The sequence below is a fragment of the Haliaeetus leucocephalus genome, unplaced genomic scaffold (genome assembly GCF_000737465.1).
Source record: "Haliaeetus leucocephalus isolate CR32 unplaced genomic scaffold, Haliaeetus_leucocephalus-4.0 Scaffold616, whole genome shotgun sequence".
Classification (NCBI taxonomy): domain Eukaryota; kingdom Metazoa; phylum Chordata; class Aves; order Accipitriformes; family Accipitridae; genus Haliaeetus; species Haliaeetus leucocephalus.
Genome location: NW_010973052.1, coordinates 1987891 through 2009930, shown reverse-complemented (window position 1 = coordinate 2009930; position 22040 = coordinate 1987891).

Genomic DNA, 22040 nt, shown 5'->3' with positions numbered 1-22040 from the left:
TAGGAAATGGGATTGTTTGAACTCCCTGTGTTTATAACATCCAGGTTTGTTGTGACATGCAACCATTATGCAAAATTTCTATCCAGACTACTTACATGGTGCCTGTTTACTTAGTAGCTGAAAAATGCACAATGCATTTAGTCTCATGGTATACTTCTGAATCACAAGATGTTAATATTCCTGTTTAAAAGGGGGGGTGTGTCTGGCAGTGGGGCAGGGGGAGCAAAGCAATGAGATTAACAACTCTGTAAATAAACTAGGATATGAATTCACAAGTCAGTTGCCTGATCATAGAATCATAGAATGGTTTGGCATGGAAAGGACCTTAAAGATCATCCAGTTCCAACCCCCCTGCCATGGGCAGGGACACCTTCCACTAGACCAGGTTGCTCAAAGCCCCATCCAACCTGGTCTTGGACACTTCCAGGGATGGGGCAGCCACAGCCTCTCTGGGAAACCTGTTCCAGTGCCTCACCACCCTCACAGTGAAGAACTTGTTCCTTCCTTACATCTAATCTAAATCTACCCTCTTTCAGTTTAAAGCCATTACCCCTTGTCCTATCACTACCTGCCCTTGTAAAAAGTCCCTCTCCAGCTTTCTTGTAGGCCCCCTTAAGTACTGGAAGGCTGCTGTAAGGTCTTCCCAGAGCCTTCAACCACTCAACACATCTTCGTGTCATCAGCAAACTTGCTGAGGGTGCACTCAGCCCCACTGTCCATGTTGCCGACACAGATGTTAAACAATGCCGGTCCCAATACCGACCCCTGAGGAGCACCACTCGTCACTGATCTCCACTTGGACATTGAGCCATTGACTGCAACTCTAAATATGTAGAAGAGCCCAAATAAAGTTCTGAGAGAACATATCACCAACAGAGGTGAGGCGAGACAAGAAGAGATGAAGCAAGACAAAATAAGACAATCTTCACAGGAATTTATACTTTAGGAGAGTTGGAAAAAAACCAGTTTAATAATGTGCTAAAAATGGACCCTATTACTCTACAGCTTTGCAGTAGCAAATGGTCCAAAAATACACAGATGCTTAGTTTTATTGTAGTAGCAATTGATATCCCAGAACATTTAAAACAAAACTTATGGAAATTCACATTAAATCAGTGTCCTATGATAATTCAATTATCCAAACACAGTCTACAGTGAGAGAGGATAAAATTTCTTCACTATCAATTAATTGGAATTGGAAACCATCTATAGGTAGGTTTTAAACAACAACCACAGATCATCAGCCTGATCCTATATTAAGGCATAGCCTTATACAGCATGTCTTGCATTGTTTTCCAACTTCATTGCAGACTGTCATAAACCTACTTAAAATAAGAATGTTATGTTATGCATTATCAGTTTATATGCTAGTTCTGGATATTCGTTAACATTTTCCCATTGAACTGTGCTACTACCTTTTATAGTTTAATGCCTGAGATTTTTTGCTACTACAAATTGGTTATAAAAAGTATCAAGCCATCAAGCCCTTTTTTTTTTTTAATATATATAAATTTTATTAGATAGCAGCTTGACTATTCCATTATAAACTCTGAAGGTTGCTTCCAGCTTCCTGAAAGCAAACCTCGCTTATGATGACTGTATTTGAATTTCCTATCTGGTTTCATTTTTCAGTACAGCCAGATAGACAAACAGCTTCTAATTTGCATTGGAAGTTTTCGTATTGACTTTACATTACATTATTAACCTGCACATTCCTTTTCACCATTAATTTATGGTGTGCTGTGGCAAGAGTTAATATCCTCACAGACAAGCTGACAAAGGTTAGGTAAGTGGGCAGTGAGGTGGATTGAAAACTGAATTGCCAGGCCTTGGGATCACCAGCACAAAGTCCACCTGGAGGCCCGTCACTAGTGGTGTGCCCCAGGGCGTGACACTGGGGCCAATACTATTTAACACCTTCATCAGTCACTTGGATGACAGGGCAGAATGTACCCTCCATACGTGTGCAGCTGACACAACACTGGGAGGAGTGGCTGTTTCACATGCTGGATACGCTGCCATTCAGAGGCACCTCAACAGACTGGAAAATTGGGCAGAGCGGAACCTCTAAGTTCAACAAGGGGAAATGCCATGTCCTTCCCCTGGGGAGGAACAGCCCCATGCACCAGTATATGCTGGGGGCCTTCCCGCTGGAAAGCAATTCTGCAGAGAAGGACCTGGGGGCCCTGATGGACATCAGACTGACAATGAGCCAGCAATGCTGCCTTGCAACAAAGGCGGCCAACAGCTTCCTGGGTTACATTAGGAAGAGTGTTGTCAGCAGGTCGAAGGAGGTGACCCTTCCCCTCTGCTCAGCACTGGTGAGACACATCTGGAGTGCTCTGTCCAGTGTTGGTCTTCCCAACACAAGAAAGATACCAACTTAGTGGACTAAGTGCAATGTAGGGCCATGAAGATGCTTAAAGAAGTGGAACATCTATCATGCAAGGTAAGGCTGAGAGAGCTGGGACTGTTTAGCTACAGAAGAAAAAGCTCTGGGGAATCTCATCAATCTGTATAACTATCTGACGGGAGGGAATGAAGAAGAGGGAGCCAGAGTCTCCTCCATGGTGACCAATGAATGGAATAGATGTAATGGGCACAAATTGAAACACATGAAATTCCATTTGAACACAAGAGAACCCTTTTTTACTGTGAGGATTGTAAAACACTGGCACAGGTTGGCCAGAGAGGTTATGAAATCTCCATCATTGGAGATAATCAAAACTTCACTGAAGAGGGTCCTGGGCAACCTGTTCTGTCCAACCCTGCTTGAGCAGAGGTTGGATTAGTTGAACTCAGGGGGTTCCTTACAGCCTAAATAACTCCTGATTATTTTAGATCAGGCCATCAACTCACACTCCAGAAGGAATTTCATTCCTTGCTGACGGTGGCCTAAATTGCAAGTCAGACATTTATCAAAGTCAATAGGGTGGAAGAGGTTTAGGTTTGTTAGCAAGACCAAAAGATTGATAAAAGAACTCCTTTAAGACTTCTTAGCAAACTGATGTTTGCAACATGTACTAGAAAAAAATGCTCAATGGATAAAAATCTGCATACTGATATAGATAGCATTTATATCTGTATATAAATATATAAGCAGACATACACATTTACATGTGTACAAATAATTTCTGTTGAGTGATAAGACTGTTTTTGCTGTTTGAAACACTTCAAGTCTGTTCTTATGCTTTGAATTTTGTACGTCTGTTCTAATTTTATCTAATTGTGTTTATTAAAGCTCTCATTATCAACGCAATGCAAAAGCAGTATTACTTAGCTGGTGACAGATATCCAGGGAAGCTTCCAGGTAGAAATAGTCTAGGATAGTCACATAGGTGCCTAAATGCTATCGTAATGAGGATTATATCCAGAACCACAGGCAGAGTCCTATCTGCTAATTGTCAGGCAAAAATGACAGTTTATTACCCTCTGAAAGGTTGCAAGCAGTGCTGGAGCTCTGAGATGCTATTTTCACCACTTATTCCAATGTGTAGCTCCAACTTTTAGTACTATCTACACCCAGCACCTCCTCTTGCTAAAAACCATAGAAGTCTACAACCAGTGGTCACTGTGTGCCTGTCTAGGACATGGACTATTGAGGCAACATGTTGCAAATCAAGGTATGTTATGAATTTATTTAAGACTGCTTTTCTTTTAGATGATAATGATCAGTTACAACTAGAGGACCTCGAATGTTTCAATTTTTATGGTGGGTGGGTTATGCCATTTATCCTAAAGATCTTAATATTATGCAGAGTGGAGGATGTCTGAGAGTTTCAATTCTGAGCAGTCCTTGGGGAAACAAGCATAGCAGATGGCTCCTGGTGTGGTAAAGAGGAAACAAAATTGCCAGTAGAGTGCTATTTTAACAACCCTTCTAACACTCAGAAGTAAAAAAGGGAAGAAAATGATGTGACAGTAACAGAGTGATGGGGAGACAGATTTCAATCTGGAAATACAGCTGGAAAGAAAAGAAAAAAAACCAACCCCCCCCAAAACAGCCTCCCCAAAGAACCCCAGGGGATACTGATGAACAAGATGTTTCTGGTTTGTTAGCTGATTACTTGGGACCAGAAATACACACCTGTCTTAAGAATTTGGTTCCCAGAAATACAGAAGAAGAGACTTCTTACTGCATCACTTTGCCTTGTTTTGTTAGTCTACAGAGCACTGCATGCACAGAGTGTCCCAACAGATCTAAAATGCACCTACAACTATCTCAACTAGTGATGTCATTTAGACTTAGGGTTTTTTTGGTTTTTTTTTTTTTTGCTGTGGGAAATACTGAAAGGCTACTAAAGGCTACCAGAGTTCTTTCTGAGTCAGAACATATAATTTAGTGTCAGTTTTTGAAAGAAGATTGTGTATATGTGTGAATGGGTGTTAGCATCAGCAATATATTTCATAAGCAGCTCAACAGAAAATATTTTCCAGTGTACACCATGTATATTAACAGAAAAGTCACATTTTGCATATATACCTTCTCTTGCATTTGCAGAGTACCACGTCTCTACCTCGGTGACTCTGGTCACCAGGCTGAGTGAATCTGTTCCTTTACAGGCAATTGAACATTTGTTTCCTTTTATTCTAGATAGCACATCACCACATGATGTTATTGTGTACCACTCACTGGTGTGATAATCAACTTCAAAACACTGTAGCTGTTAAAACCACAGTATTCAGTGTAAGCAGTAAATATAAAAGCAATCATCAAAGAAGAAATGCACAAAATCATACCATTTAGCAGAGGGTCATATTAAATGAATTAAAATTCTGCAATGAGAATCTTGCTTTTGAAAGGCTAGATTAGAGCCAGCTTTCTACAAGCAGGAACAACTTGGTCCAAACTTATGTGCAGAAAGAGGGATGATGGCAGCCTTTGGCATCTCTTCCATTACAAACAATGTCCAGTGTTCAAATCAGGTAGAATAACTGGTAAGGTGTACTGTAATAAATCCTCCCTGTCACAGTGGTAAATGAATTAAAGTACAGGCCAATGGTGGTTTCTGTTCTTGTAGGTATGGAGCTAAATCCAAGGAAGGACCGAAGCACTTCACTGAATCTCATAAGGCTCTCTTTTTAGCCTTTCTTGTTTGGAATCTATGGCCCTGACATAAATGTGTAGGCTCCCTCTGATACACTGCAAAGTATTCACAGATCACAGCAAGCAGAAATTTTACAGGAGACAGCACATAGGGAGTTCATGAACATTACTGAACAACCCACCCAAACAACTGCTCAGACAGCTGGAATCGTTTGTCTTTATCGAAGGCCTGCATTTCAGCCAGAAAAGTAGACCAATTTCATACTAGTAAAAATGGCATTACAGGAGTATTTCTGGTGTATGCCTACAATAGTTTTCCAACAGCCAAAAAAAGCCATTCCTCAACATGCTCTTCCCTGTGGCAACCTTGAGAATAATAACATTCACTGAACAAAATATCTGTAGAGAAAGAAACCCACCTTTCATCAGTATACTTACCTGATTTCTAATCTAAGACAAATTACTCAATGAAAAACAACTTTCTAACAAATATTTTTCCCTTGCTTATAACCTTGATAAGGAGAAACACTGATCAATGATTAAGCCAACAACCAGAAGAAGACTTATCCTAACACTAACCTGTGAAGACAATTTTGTTGTAAATAGGCAATCATCTCCAGGCTGCCTGCAAAACCCTGTTCTGAAACTAACAGGGGAAAAAAAACCCAACACTTGTACAATCTCTCTCTTCTATTACTGCAGGAAAGATTTTGGATACTATGCAATATTCAAAAATATGGAAATCATATTCAGTCACTGAGTCCTCACTAAAGGATACAAACTGCTTATCACTATTACATTGTACTCACCACTGTAATCTAAGCCTAAAATAATACTAGTGCTAGTACTAATACTAACAACATATGTATCTTGGATGGAAACTACATCTTTTAAAAAATGTATTCAGAGTCCTCTTCTCCTGATTTCATGAGCATATTTCCTCTTTCAGTTTTCCTAACCTGGCATAAGATCTCACCATCTCCACTGCCACTGTAATTATTCTCTCCACAGATCAATCATAAAAAAATTTCCCCATCTTCCTTCTTCTTTTTAAATGTAGGATCTCATTTCCTTTTTTTTTTTCCTTTTCTTTTTCTTTCTTGTAAGAACATGTAAGAGTGGTAATTTTGCATGTATTTGTGTGAGAGAAAAAAATAGACTATTTAATCTGACATGAAATGATTTTTTTTTAAAGAGTTTCTCAAATATTTCAGTTCAAAGAGGACTCTTTTTTATTATTCATTTCTCTGTCAGCCATGTATTGTGGGTTAAATGACAGATCCTCTGTAACTAATGTGATGCAAGAAATGGCTGCTGTGTCCACAAAGATCCAGTTACTTCTTAGATTGAGAACAGGCAGTGACCACACCAATATCTGAAACTGTACAGGAGAAGAGATGCAATCCCTGCCAGGAAGCAGGGGTGATAGGCAGAAAAGCATGTCTGAAGACCAGGCAGGAAAGATATTTTATACTACATCAAGTGGTATCCTGGAAACAAGGCTTGCTTTCTAACTCCTAACTTCTTTTGCTCTGTATTCCCTTCATCATCATCATTCCATCCTATCATCATCATTGACTCAAGAATGAATCACACTATTAATCACAATGTTTATGATTTTCTCCTGCATACAACATTTTATCACATTATGTCGATTCTCCAAACTCTCTCTTCCTGCTTTCATTCTTCTATCCGCAGATAACTGCCACAAATAGCAACTCCCTTTGGGATTTACTGGAGTATTACTTGCAATTGTTTCTAATGTTACAGAGGAAATCTAAATGCAGTCTTTGAAATGTAACATGAGCTACAGTCGGGATCCATTCCAGTTAAGCTCTTTCATTAGTTTTATTGCATTTGTAGCAACTGTTATCTTGAATATTTCTCTTCAGCTCTAAGTCCTTGGAGTTTTCAAAAAAAAGTCCTTAAACTCTAATACCCTGAATTGTGAATGCACTTGGCTTTGAAATTGGAAATGTTTTTCATGGAAAATAAATAAAAAAGAAGTTCCAATTATATAATTTTAATACTTATATTTCCAGATTTCCATCTGAGTTTCTGATATTACATTTCTTATACTACAGTAATAATGATTTTCTGCACTGCAACTGTGATCTTTAATTTAATTACCATCAAGTGCTGATCACTGTAGTATTTAAGACCCTTGCATTCTCCTAGGAGCTTTTCTTTGCAGTTGCCATGATGTGCTTCAGCAATTTGAAAGTTTTTAGACTTCAGTGAGCTTCTTTCTGTTCCCATCTTGCCTTAGAAATAAAAGCATTTATTGTTTTCATTATTTTACTTTCATAAATAAGTTAATTACAATCATAGTTTTAAATCCTAGCTTGCTGTGTTGTCATGAAGTTAACACAAAAATCCCTTCTGCATGCATGATGTATCACGTGGAGGTGCTCATCCTCCATATCTACTCCAGATCTTCATGGTACCAACAATTTAAATAAAAATGTCAAAAAGCATAAAGAATTGGACTGGTATCTGCACCTATGTGAGCAGTTGTTTGCAGACAGCACAAAACTAGGATGAGCGTCTGAATCACCAGCTGCTTGTGTTGCCATTCAGTGGGACTTCAACAAAATGGAAAATTTCACAGAGTGGAATCTCCTGAAGTTCAACAAAAGGGAAATGTCAAGTTTTGCACCTAGGGAGGAATAAGCTCCATGCACCAGGAAGGGCTGGGGGAAGCAGCTCTACAGAAAAGGACTCAGGGGTCCTGGTGGAAGCCTCTTGGACTCCTTTAAGAAAGGTGTTGGAAGTGGGTGAAGGGATGTGATCCTTGCCCTCTCCTCAGCCCTGGTGAGACACATCTGGAGTGCTGTGCCCAGCGCTGAAGGACAAAAATGATGAAAAGCTTGGATCATCTCTCCTATGAAGAGAGGTTGAGAGCTGCAATTGTTCAGCCTGGAGAAGAGAAGGCTCAGGGGGATCCCACTAGTGTGTGTAAATACCTGATAGAGATAGTAAAAAATATGAAGCCAGACTCTCCTTAGTGGTGCCTAGTGAATGGGACAGGAGGCAATGGGCACAAAATGAAGTGCAGAAAAACACTGGAACAGGTTATCTAGAGAGTCTATGGAGTCTCCACCCTTGGAGATACTAAAAAACAGGACAGTGTCCTGAGCAACCTGTTCTAGGTGACCCTGCTTTGAACAAGGGGAATGAACTCGTCAGATCTGTGATTGTGTGATTCTTTTGTTTGTCCAAACACACCTTAGCTTAATTCTTTGCTTAGGCAAATAAAATATTTTGACTGTATTCAGACGGAGGATGACCTTTGAAGCTGATTTTGTGACATACCTTGTACTGCTGGGAAGGGGAAATTGCTTGGCTATGATTACAACCCTGCACAACTTCTCTGCTGGAAGATCCTAACTTTTCCAGCCCTTCAGACACTCCTCTGTTAGTTGCACTCTGTTAACTTTACCTCAAGCAACTTACGTAGTCCTTCTGAAATAGTTTCTGGACCTCACTTGTGTTTCATTTTGAGGCAGGTCCTGACATGATCAGATTTTAGGGGATTTCTGGTCATGTATAGAGAGAGTGTCTAGTCTTTTGGGAGCATTTGCATCAAAACCAAGTTCCAGATCACTTCAACTCTAGCTCAGTTTTATTGTAGTTTTCTAAAAGTTCTCCACCATTTGAATGAATAGCTTAATTTTCCTAACTAAGGGAGCTTAAGAAGAACAGAATCTGAACTAGGGTGCTTTGGCACTTAGGGACTTAGATCCCTTGAACTTAGACCCCTTAGGCACCTAACAGTAGCTAAAATCAGAGATTGAGACACATCCCTCAAGAGTAAAGAAAAGAGGAAAGAGTCTTGTCAGCATAACAGAACTTTGGATCTAGCCCCATTTTACTGAACATCCTGATAATACTATAGTAGTTATAAAAATACCACAGACACTACATTATAACAGGATCAGGGAGCTGGAGCAACTCTCGTATGAGGACATGCTGAGAGAGTTGGGGTTGTTTAGGCTAGAGAGGCGAAGGCTCCAGGGAGACCTTGCAGCAGCCTTCCAGTGCTTAAAGGGGCCCTACAGGAAAGATGGGGAGGGACTCTTTATGAGGGAGTATAGTGATACGACAAGGGGTAACGGTTTTAAACTGTAAGAGGGTAGATTTAGATTAGATGTAAGGCAGAAATTCTTCACTGTGAGGGTGGTGAGGCACTGGCACAGGTTGCCCAGAGAGGCTGTGGCTGCCCCATCCCTGGCAGTGTTCAAGGCCAGGTTGGATGGGGCTTTGAGCAACCTGGTCTAGTGGAAGGTGTCCCTGCCCATGGCGGGGGGGTTGGAACTGGATGACCTTTAAGGTCCCTTCCAACCTAAACCATTCTGATTGTATGATTCTATTCTATATTATACTATATACAGGATATTATATTATATTGTATTCAGAATATTATGTTCACGATTATATTGGAACCTTAAGTATGAAAGTGATGTTTGAAAGGAGAGACTAGTAAAAGCATTTACTTGTTGTTGTTATGAAAGAAATAGATGTTTTAGGACCTGATCTAACATATTTCAAATGCTTACTTTAGCCTGAAGTGAATCACACATTAAACTATCTGTTTCTCACCACAAACTGTAAAGTGAGACTCAATAACAAGCTCAGATATAGGTGTCTACATTGTAAATAGTTACAAATTTCTGATTAAAAATCAGATGCCCAAGTGTCCAGAAATAAAATATACTCAAAAAATCTCCCTTCTTTTTGGTATATTCACAGTGCATGCAACACAGAATTAGGATTCTTAGTGAAACTGATATAGACAGAAGAACATTGTATACAGCAGTCATTGTTTAATGTTTCACTTAGGAGAAAAAAACCAGAATCTGGAAAACTTCCCAAATTATACATCTGTTCCTTTTAATTTACTGCTCAGAGGTATGGGCAGACCAAAAAACAGGGGAAAATGAATACATTTATTAGTAACTGATGCTCTCTCCCTCTCTGAAACATTTAAATGATCCTTTCTGATAGAGAAAACCTCTGGCTACACTTTTAGTGCTAGAAAATGTGGTCAAAACACTGCATGCTTGAGCCAGAAAAAACACTGACATTAACAGAAATTCTTCCAGTACTTCCAAAGCTTTAATTTGGACCTCCAGTATGGGTCCAACAGGGGACAGCAAGATGTAATTACACAGCAGACAAAGTTAAAGATGACATATTCCAATCACCTCGCTTTGGGTTGCTTTGGAACAGTGTTTAGTAATAAAATAAATGAGCAAAAAATAAATAAGAAAAATAAAACAGTGATTGCTAATAAAATGAGAAAAAAAATAAAAATGAGCAATCCCTTCTCTTGGGTTCAAAAGGCACAAAGGGAAAAAATATGTTATGGCAAAATATCTTTGTAAATAAGAAATTTTAACTTACATACCATCTCAGATAGTAAAAAGCTATATGTTGCACCTATAATTACTGCATGCACACTGCACTTATTACGGGATTGACAATGGTACTAACCATACCCAAAGATATGATTGGAATTACCTTCAGTGGGAAGGGTAGAGTAGAGAGATTAGGTTGATAAGGCTGCCACTGAAGAAATTAGGCTCCTTTTCCTTGGATACAATTTGTATTGCTATTGCTACTTTATCAAACAATGCAAGGTTGTTTTGTTTCAGAAGCTGAATATATTCTGGCTGTATTTCCCCATAAAATCTTGAGGTTCTTTGGAAATATGTTGCTATTCATCGCACAACCTGTATTGGTTAGAAGCTGTGTTTTTTCACTGTTTTACTCCCAGGGAGTTCATTAAAAATTATGCCATCACTGCTCATTCTGACTGTAAAAATTATCAGGCAAAACTTTTTCATTGTGTAGACCATTTTAAAGATAACACTTTAGGATTATGCCCAGTTTACTCTCAATGTTTCAAATCTGGAGTAATAGAGAGAGTTTGTTGGGTTTTTAGCTCCTAGCCCTTGAAGTCTCCTTCTAATATTTACATTCCAATAGCATTCAAATTTCTTTTGTGTTCATTTCTTAAGATTGTTCCCTTCTTTTCTCCCTGTGGCAGGATCAGACTTTTTTACTGCTGTATCGACAATCACCTTGATTTACTTATTACCTACTGCTATATATGCTTCTGCCCACTTCATCTCAGGCATTTACATAACTTTTAGCTACTCTTTATTCTTTCCAGCAGGTAATTTCTGCTTAATGTAAATTATATGTAACTGTGATAAAGGAATACTGGTAAATAGAAAGTTAGCAGGATGACAAGGGAGGGATATGCAGTCTCTTAAATGTATCTGAAATGCTTTTCTACCACAGCTCTCATTTTTATAGAAAATGAATCATGTATGGTCTCTTCAAAGAGCTGGTAGTATACTAGACACCAAGTCAGTCTCAGCTTATTTAGTATTCAGTATAAGGTAGTGAGGTTCCAGCTGGGATTAGGGAATTAATTAAACAGTCCATGTTTGACAAAGGTAGCTGACTATTGGGCTGAGTAGGAGTGACCCAAATATAATAACCTGTAAGTACCCAAGGCATTCAGCCTGAGGGAAGGCCAGTAAGGATAACTGCACAGATCTCTTAAAATCAGCTTTGAAAGACAAGGGAAGTGGAGGGAGATGAATCAGCAAAGCTGTGCCTGTTTTGAAAACAGAAGGCAAACCTGAGAAAAATAGAGGAAAAAAAGAACTAAAATGACCACACTGAAAAGATAGACTATCCCCAGAGGGTGAGATCTTTAAATTACAAAAACCAGGCAGAAATCTGGGGAAACTGCTAAAGGAGAGCTTGCAGCAAAGTGCTGGGGGACTCTAGGCTAGTTTAGGTTTTAGGTCTTAGGGCTGCCTGCAGAACTATGCTGCTGCTTGCACAAAAAAAATGGGGCTTGTTTCTAGGCTAGACAGCTAGAGAAGTATCGAGTTATTCAGTGAGGCCAAGATAGTCTTATGTATTGATTTGCAGGTTACCCACTCTTTACAGACTTTTGGGTGGAGCCCTGACTTTAGGTGATGCTTAATAAATCTACTCTTCATTTTGAAGACTGCCTAATTTTGAGAGGAGGAGGTAAACTGAGGATGGAACTGAGATATTAAAGTAGACAGTCTCCCTGGTAAAGTAAGTATAAATATTACAGTGGTGCACACACCTTTGAGGGAATAAGTACCCCAAAACATCTTTAAGGAACCCATGGAGTGGAGAGTGCTTCCTGCCAACAGCCAGGAGCTTGAGCAGGAGCGAGTGCTGCCTAATGCCAAGTTCAGCTAAAGAATTCTCTGGCAGCTGCAGACCAACGTTTTTTCTGCATTTTAAGAGAGTCAGTAGGCCTCTTATTGCTCTGGATAAACCCCACAGCATCACGTTATTCTTTTTTTTCTCTTAAACTGAAGATCTTTAGCTGTAGTTGAGGTGCCATGACAATAATTCCCATCTGTATCATACAGAGAGCCATACAGTGATATTATGCAACTCATTAACTAGAAAAAAGATTTCACATCATGTTATGAAAAGAAAGAAAATATCTTTCCAGCAGTAAACTGTGATATCATTAACCCACTGTGCTACCCAATGACTGTGGCAGATATGAGAATGCAACCGTTGATCCCCTGAACTTTTCATGTGGTAAAAGTTTGACCTTAGGATACCAAATTTGAGAAACCGGAAAGGTTAGTAACAAGTAGATCTTTTTGGAAAATCTTCTGTTCATAGAACATACTGAAAATATTCATAATTCTGTGTATATTTTCCTGTTTATTTCCATGATTTTTTTTCTTAAGACATTCTTACTTTTGAGAAAGTAGATCTGAGTTATACTTCAGTAGACACATGGTTGTTTTGAGGTAGTACTACATGACAAATGCTATGTGGCTTTGAGTTTGCTGCAACACACCACGTGTGAAACAACAAAAAGAAAAATTATGTGTCATCTAAGAATCTTTCAAAAATGTAGGAAACAGATACATACCACAACTGTTAACACAATGTGAAAGGAATTTTAAGATGTGTATCACTTCTCATAGAGAGGATGAAATACCACTAATATCATATCAGGAAGATAAAGGTGTAGGCAAATGATTCATACGAATATTCAGAAATAGCATGAGCTTTAAAAAAAGCAAACCTAAAAGTCTTTTAAGACCCTTTGCTTATTTTTTTACCCATAAAAAAGTCAAATACCTCAGTAAAACTCAGCAGCAAATTAAACGCTTTTCTAAGGGAAAGAAGTTGAAGTAATGAAGATATTTAATTAAATAAAAGGTTGATGTAACTACAAACTATGCAACCATGGACATGTTCTATTTAAGCAATGTGAGACATTAGATATCAAAAATAAAAAAAAATAAGAGCACATTTTCAATGTTCTCTCCAACCTGCCTCCTGTGAGCACCAGTCTTTAAACTCTGGAAATACAAACTGTGGCTGAATTATGGTACGAAATGAAATGAATTTTGTAGGATCGGCTGCAGCTCAGAAAATAGCGTATGGCTCAAACCTTTATGGTTTAATTCAACACAACTGACAGGCCTGTTCACAAAGTCCTCAGCACTAAGCTCCTTTCAGTAGAAGTTATTTATTGGACATCAGGGTCAGAGAAAATTTAAAAAATACAACTAGTCCCTTGACCTTTGTTAGCTCAAATACATTCACCTTTCTGTAAAATGATCGTGCCTGCCGTGTGACTTAGCAATATAAGCACAGCATTTTGCCATGTAGGAGAATAGCTAAAAGCTCTTATTCCCTGTGCCAGTGAACACTGAGTGTTTACTGATGCTGATAAAGTTAAACATTTTACAGGACTATGAGTCCCCCTTTTTAATGTGATGCACAGAACCGCATTCCTTTTTCTTTAGGCATGAGAAGATTTCCTTGCCTTCATTGTTTTGCCCATACCTCTCTCCAGTCAAGACCCTGTTTAAACACAAAATAAGGAGGAGGGAGAATAACTAAACTTGGCTCCAGCTGACATCAGCTGACAAGGTTTTTATCCTGACATGTACAATTAGGTGGATTTGCAGGTGTGCTCCAGAAGCACTGCTTTCTGCACACACATGGACCACTGAAAATGGCCCCAGACCTACTTTAATTGAGTTACATGCCAATTAGTACAGTACATTAAATGGGACTGGAACTGTGGTGTGTCCCTAAGCCTCCCAAACATGTGCTATGCCAGATGAGCTCATGAAGCAGCTGTGACAGCTCATGCTGGCAGACATGCTTTTACAGATTGCCTATGCATTCCCTTACCTAAATAGCAGATAGAACAAAGAGTTACAATTTAAAGGGAAAACAAAATTCTTTCAAAAGCTCCTGATCTCTTTAAGAGAAGGAAACTCAGAAGGAAATGTTTTATTTCAGAGGCACCAGGAGGATTGTATCCCCAGAGCTTCTTGTTTCTAAAAGCTGTTGACAAGCTCAGGGGAGCAATTACTTCCAACAGAGATGTCAGTATTTGTGAGACAAGAAAGCTTCTGCAGAAGAAAACATAGGTGTAGTAATCAGAGACTGCAGAGCAGCCTTTTGATAAAGTTTATTCTTTTCATGGTTCATGTTCAAGACTCCCATGTTCGGACATGTATTTAAATATTTGTAGGCAATCAGACAGATACTATTGCCAAGTGAAACACAAACTAACAAACCAGAAATACTGCACAATCACTTCATCTCTCGACAATATAGGGCTACCCTTGTAAAGGCATAATTTGACCACGGAAATGAGAAACTTTATTTTAAAAAGACTACTATTAACCCTGAGGAAGTCAGTGAAAAGATGCCCATTGATCTCAGAGGTGTTGGGTTCAGAGTGGAGAAGATTCAGTAACACCAGAAAAACAAGGAAGCATATAAACACTTAAGTTAAATATTATGAAAAACTGTTCTGAAAAGGGCATGAGGATGTTTAAGATTAATCTGGGAGTCTGGTTTATTTGCTTCATAAATTAGTCAAGGCCTGTACTATTCCCATGGGACGTGTCGACACTATAGCTTTTCACTTCTGTATCTTCTTCATGGAATAGTCTAAACTGTGCTCTGAATTACATCTATACATCAGCTGTCCTTTTTTACTTCATTGGCATGCAGTTAAAAGGTGAATTTAATTAAATGTCTCCATGAAGGACCAATATGTCCAGTTCAGCTTTTAACACTCTCAAATAACTTTCAAATTAAAAAAAAAAAAAAAAAAAAAAGGAAGCCATTCACTTGAAGGCCAAAGCTCCTTTTCTATTTGCTTAAATAACTACTGTGGTCCAGATGTCCATGATCTTCTACATATATTCTCATTACAGGTGCTTGTTTTCTGGTAAGACAATTGAAATAAGGTTAAATACAAGGAACATGAAACTTCTTGAAATATTGAAAGCAGCCATTCCACCCTTTTCATTGGAAGCTTTCGCACTGTAGCTCTGTACACAAATATCTCACTGCTTCACACCTTCTCTGAGGGGACACGAGATGGATATTTTAGTGTTGGAATACTGTAAAAACAAATAAAAAATAAGTTTTTATCTTTGTATAGTTTAGAGTATTTTGTTTTCCCCTCCCATATTATAACTGCTTGTATTTTCTTTAGAGCATTTTGGGATTTCCCTTGGAAATGGAATTCCAACTGCGACCAGATGCACTGAAAATATATTATTATTATTATTGCACAGTCAGGGCTAAGAGGAAAGGTGATTTTATAAGCAAGTAACTAGATGAGCACTTAGATGATACAGACTCAATTACCAGCTTTGCCAGAAACTTTCTAAATGCTATAAGCAAGTCAGTCTCGATGAGATTAAAATAATGCCTTTTTTCCTTAATTGTTGATTGTGTAAAATAAAATACACCATTTTTTCAAGAACAGCAGCTTAGTTCAGACTTCCTTTTGCCTATCTAGGCCACTAGACTAATAAGAAAAGATTTCACTTGTCTGTTTGCATCCAGCCCCCACAGAAGCTGCATTTTGAATCCATGGAGACACCTTTTCAAGTGGAAGAGAAGGGTCTGTGCCTTTCAACAGATGGAGTGCTATCCTGGTAAAGAGGGATTCTGGCTTGAAGAAGTCTTTCAAGCTTCTTTGGCAAATGCTGCAACTATTAGGCTTCATATAAAATAGAGACTTCAGCAACAATAACAGCACATCTGTTAGGAGACAAGACTCAGAGAGATGTGTGTTCAAAGAAATGAGCTAGGAACTGTGTTTTGGCTGAATTCATTTTGACACAGAACCTAAATTTATACTTATGTGAGACATAGAAGATTGCTGATGTATACTGACAAGTAGGATTTCCTCCATTCACGCTTTGAATTGGTAGATGTGAACCAGCTGATACCTGGATCCCAGATGGTCCAGATCCATCTACATATTTGAGAAAAGCACTGTACTGGGTATATTCCTCAGGGCAGACTGTCACACCAACAATTCTAGACCATGTGAAATCAAATATTTTAACTTCTTTATAGTGTGCTCTGCTCTTCAGAAGACCTAAGCATAGACTATTTTTCCCTTCTTCACAAGTTACGTATTGTACTTCAGCAAGCAGCTGCTAGCTGCTTATTGTTGATCCTATTCCTATAGATCTGAAAGTTTTCTGTTCACTAGGTAGGGAATTCTTGGCTTTAATTTTCAGTTCTACACTGATAAAGACCTTTAACTTTTAGCCATAGCAGCACTAAGCATCATAAGTTACTCTTTTGATCTGGATCTTAACCTTTTGTGCTACATCTATAAATGGGAACTAGTGGTGATTTCATTTTTAGTTTGGTCACAAGTTCTTAGAATAATGCAAACTATAGGAGCAGTACAATCTATGGACATTAATACTTTGGGCCATGGGGCCATGCCCCATTTACTTGACACAAGTAAGGACAGTTATGAAAATGTTGCAGCCGGATTGGTTTTGGTAGTAGCAGACAATATAACGGGAAAATACTAACAAATTTTGTCTTGGTCATTTAGGATGTACATCAGGAAAAAGAAAATCTGTAGGAGGCTTGTTTAGCCCAGGAACAGGTTACTCAGAGAGGTGGTGAAATTTCCATCCAGGGAGTTTGTCCTGGTTTCAGCTGGGATAGAGTTAATTGTCTTTCTAGTAGCTGGTATAGTGTTATGTTTTGGGTTCAGTATGAGAAGAATGTTGATAACACACTGATGTTTTCAGTTGTTGCTAAGTAGTGTTTAGACTAAGTCAAGGATTTTTCAGCTTCTGATGCCCAGCCAGCAAGAAGGCTGGAGGGGCACAAGAAGTTGGGAGGGGACACAGCCAGGACAGCTGACCCAAACTGGCCAAAGGGGTATTCCATACCGTGTGATGTCATGTCCAGTATAGAAACTGGGGGTAGTGGGGGCAGGGGGAATCTCCACTCAGGGTCTAACCAGGCGTTGATCGGCAGGTGGTGGGCAATTGTATTGTGCATCATTTGTATGTTCCAATCCTTTTATTATTACTGTTTTCATTTTATTAGTGTTATCATTATCATTATTAGTTTCTTCTTTTCTGTTCTATTAAACTGTTCTTACCTCAACCCGTGAGTTTTACTTCTTTTCCTGATTTTCTCCCCCATCCCACTGGGTGGTGGGGGAAGTGAGTGAGCAGCTGCATGGTGTTTAGTTGCTGACTGGGGTTAAACCACGACAGAGGTTTTCATGCCTCGGCTGGCAAACTCAGGGCTGATCTGATATAGTGTTGGTGGCAGCTGTGGTGGGCTGACCTTAAGTGGCTGCCAGACTCCCACCCAGTTGCTCTCTCACTCCATGTTCTCAGCAGGACAGGGGGAGAAAATAAGATGGATAAGCTTATGGCTTGTGTTAAAGGTAACTTAAAAAAAGAAAAAGCCATGTATGGAATCAAAACAAAAAGAGGAATTTATTCAGTACTTCCCATTGGCAGGCAGACGTCCAGCCACTTCCTAAGAAGCAGGGCCTCGGTATGTGTAGTGGTTGCTTTGGAGGACAAATGCCATAACCACAAATTCCTCCCCCACTTCCTTTCCCTTAGTTTTTATTGCTGAGCATGACATCATATGGTCTGTAATATCCCCTTGGTCAGTTTGGATCAGTGCCCCTCCCAATCTCTTCCCCACCCCCAGCCTACTAGCCTTTGGGTGTGGAGAGGGCAGATGGAGACACAGCCTTAATACTGTGCAAGCACCAAAACATTGGTGTCTTATCAACATTGTTCTAGCCACAAATGCAAAGCACAGCACTGTATGGGGTACTATGAGGACAGTTTACTCCATCCCAGCCAGACTCAGTACAGTAGTTTATCTTTGAATTGACAGCTGGACTAGATGACCTCCAGAGGTCAACATTTCTATGATTCTTTTCATACATCCCAAACTCCTGTGCTATATGCAATCAAACTGGCTGTAATGATTGACTTCAACCCTTTTATTACTGCATTAAGGTCATAAAATTGTTAAATATTCTCATCGTGACACCAAAAAACTCTTACTCAATGTTTCATTTACAGAATTGTGCAACCACAAATACTATAACCTGAAATAATGAACATAAACTATGCAATAGTAATTATCAGTCACCTTCAACTATCAAAACCCATTTGACAATATCCAGGTCAGGAGACAATTTTAACCAAAAGATAATTGTACATTGACTCCTATCTTGCTTTGTAACCTGACAATACTTTGGCCTAAATTTCTGTCTCTATTTCTTCAACATGCCTTGGGGGACACTATCTCAGTTTTATCTTTGCAGAGGAAATGAGAAAACTGTCTTTATTTGTCTTATAGCTCATGGAATTTAAAAAAAAAAGAAAAGAAAAATATGCTTATCCTCTGACTTGTAAGAAAGTCTTTCCTTTTAGTTTAAGACAAATAGGCTTTTAGGGAGTGCACCACAATAATGCTCATGATGAAAAAAATTCAGAAAGACTGCTGAAGCTTTTTAAGTCATTACAACCACATTGTCATCACCGTTTCATTTTCTATTCAAGTCACTCCTTAGTTGGTGAAAAACTAGAATTTGCATGACCCATTTCCTATGCAGTTTGAAAACCCAGTTAGTGATTTCTTTCTTCACATTCATTTCACTGAAGCTGTCTGAATTCTGCTAGAGAATTGATGCCACTGAGGTTAGATTTGCATCCAGGAATGCAGGTATCACGTCGTTTGTAACAGCAGTCCAAACTCACATTTAGTGACAACAAAATAACTTTTAAAGGTATTAAGCAAATCCATCAAATTAAGTTTTGAAAAATTACATGCTTTTTTTTAATAGCCATTATTATGAAGGCCTTTCTTTTCCTAATCAGAGAACAAATCTTGACTTCAGACTGCAAAAGGTATCAAAATAGAAAGGAAACACTATTTAGTGAACTACAAAAACTTCTGCCAGAGAAGGGCTGGAATTCAGCTCTGAACTTGGACATCAAAATTTGTTTGCAATATAAGTGTCTATAAGCGTCCTTAGTATCTCTGTGGAGATCTAGTCATGAGAGTTGGTACAATTTAGAGAACCTATTCTAAATCTGATAACTTTATATAGTCTGCTGACTAGCTCTTTAAACTCTTTTGAGTAGATGTTTACTGACTGTAGTCAATATTAGAAATCTAATTCATGTGTTGCCACAGGCTGTAGAAATCTAAGGTCGTGTCTAAGTCTGGAGCTGAATCTGACTTTTCATTAGGCCATGGAGTTATACGTGTCCCTCTGTAGATGCTGACTATAAAAAGCCATAGATGACTAGGTAGACTATGTGCTTCACTTCTAAGTAAAGTTTGCCATCTGGACACGGTCCTGGGCAACTTGATCTAGGTGGCTCTTCTTGAGCAGGGTGATTAAACCAGATGACCTTCAGAGGTCCCTTCCAATCTCAACTATTCTGTGATTCTGAGATTCTGATGTGCCCCGCTTTGACCCCTTGCAAAATGGTGCTGATTTGTATTGACAACATTCAGTTTAATTTGACAAATTCTCTTCAAAATGTCTGAACAAAAGAGCCAAATCTTTTACTCAAGCTCACAGCCTTGTGTAAAAGTTGCCTTTGATAGGAAATTCTAGTTGCCTAGTCCTGTTGCTTTTCATAGGAAACATGAAGATCTGGTCATCTTGATCTAGTTGCCCAAATGTAGTTTTAGGCAAATGTCAGGAAGATTATCACCCCACGCAAATTAGTTTCTTTCTTATGCTAGCTAAATTAACTTGCTAAGGCAGAATTCAGCTGCCTAAACAGAAGTGCTAAGTGCCACTGAAGGCTCTCTGTGAGATTGCTGATGTAACTTGGGCTGATACAATGGGTCATGCACATCCCTATGAAGAAACTACTTGAGGCCAAGAAGGATAGTCCATAGCACCTAAAATGGAATTAAGCACTTACATTTAGGCCACTGAAACATGACATTCATTTAGACTAACTGGTGATAGGATCACAGTAGGGTTTAAATGCTTAACATGCTCTTTTTTAACAACTGTAGTGTCCAGAGGTGAACACCACGATATTGAATAGGCAGTTGTGGTTGATTTTCTTCCTTCTAACTTCTAATAATCTCCCCCAAATTTTATTTAAATGCTATTTTAAGTTTTACAAATATTTGGTCTTTTATGTGTATCCAGAGATAACACATAAAAGCAAAACGCATTAGTATGAATTGCTCAATTCTGAACAGTATCACCATTCATCCAGCTTTGCTTTTTTAGGCAAAACACTGCTTTTCCTTGTGGGCTTTGAATGTCAGCAAGATGGTGTCAGAATCAAGGCAATGATGACCTATACAATGCATAGGTTTGACTAATTCTAAAGGCTTAAAGTTCCTTGTTTGGTTTAGTGAAGTCTTGCTTATTATTGAAATAGTCGGATGTTTCTCTTCCATGTATCTTTACAAGACCTTGTCTTGTGAAAAAGTTGGAGAACTGATCTCTCCAGTACATGTGATATCATCAGTTTAGTCCTTATTAGCATCATACCTAAGAAAATGCATGATTCCTGAATATTAGGTCCATACCAGCCCAGTTTTTCAAAAGTACCAGTATGAAGAACATTGGCAGGTGTTTTTCACAGAGATTTATAAAGTCAGATTTCTAGAAGTGGTTCATCCTTTTTTTTGTTACCTGAGAATAAAGCGCACTCACTTGTGACATGATACTTGCTGACTAGAGAGTTCAGTGATTGCTACTGCATGTCAAGATGGTCTCTACAGTAAATTTAAACATATTACATGCCCATCAGAATGAAAAATGCCCAGTTACATTTGTAAGCATGTAATTCCTTGAGGAATCTCCCCAAATAATCGAGTACTATGATAGTTATTGCCTGCCAGGTTTTTAATATCGTTTCCTTAATTCTACTTCAGAGAGCCAAACAGCTTATTCAGAGTAATTTTTTATCCAGAGACTCCTTTATAATATTAAGTCAATCTTCATCTCCAGTAGGTTACATGAAGTTCTTGATCATCCCTGCCATTTGAAATAACTGTTCCATTTAAACTCCCACTTAAACATGGCTTCTAACAGAAATTTTCCACTAACTGCAAGAATTCAGAACACCACCTGTGCCTCCATCCTCTTCACCCTCTTCAAGGTTACATGGTTTCTGTTGGGAACTGGACTGGAAAATAAGCATGTAGATTAATAAAGCTCACTTAGTTTTTGTTGTTCTTTCTATTGCTCTCAGGTGTCTTAAGGCATGTCTACACAATGCAATGATACTGAGGTGTCTAAGACATCAATGAACAAGCTGGCAATCCTGCCTGGTCCTGTGCTGTTCAGGGATCTCAGTGTGGCATTGTACTTGACCTAATTAGTGTTGTCTTTCCACCGAACTGACCGGTGCTGATGTGACTCCACTGCTTCCAGTTCAGATGAGCTACACATGGCACCAGCTTAGGTTTGTGCTTTGGCAGCTTATGCTCTGCACCACCTGTGGTAGACCTTGATGTACAAACTACCCTGCTTCCTGATAGGTATCACCGTTGTTTTACTCTCCAGGTGAAAGTAAATGATCTCCAGAAATTAGACCAAGTGGATGCCCAAGTGGATGGTCCTCATGTTGCTCACATACCTCAT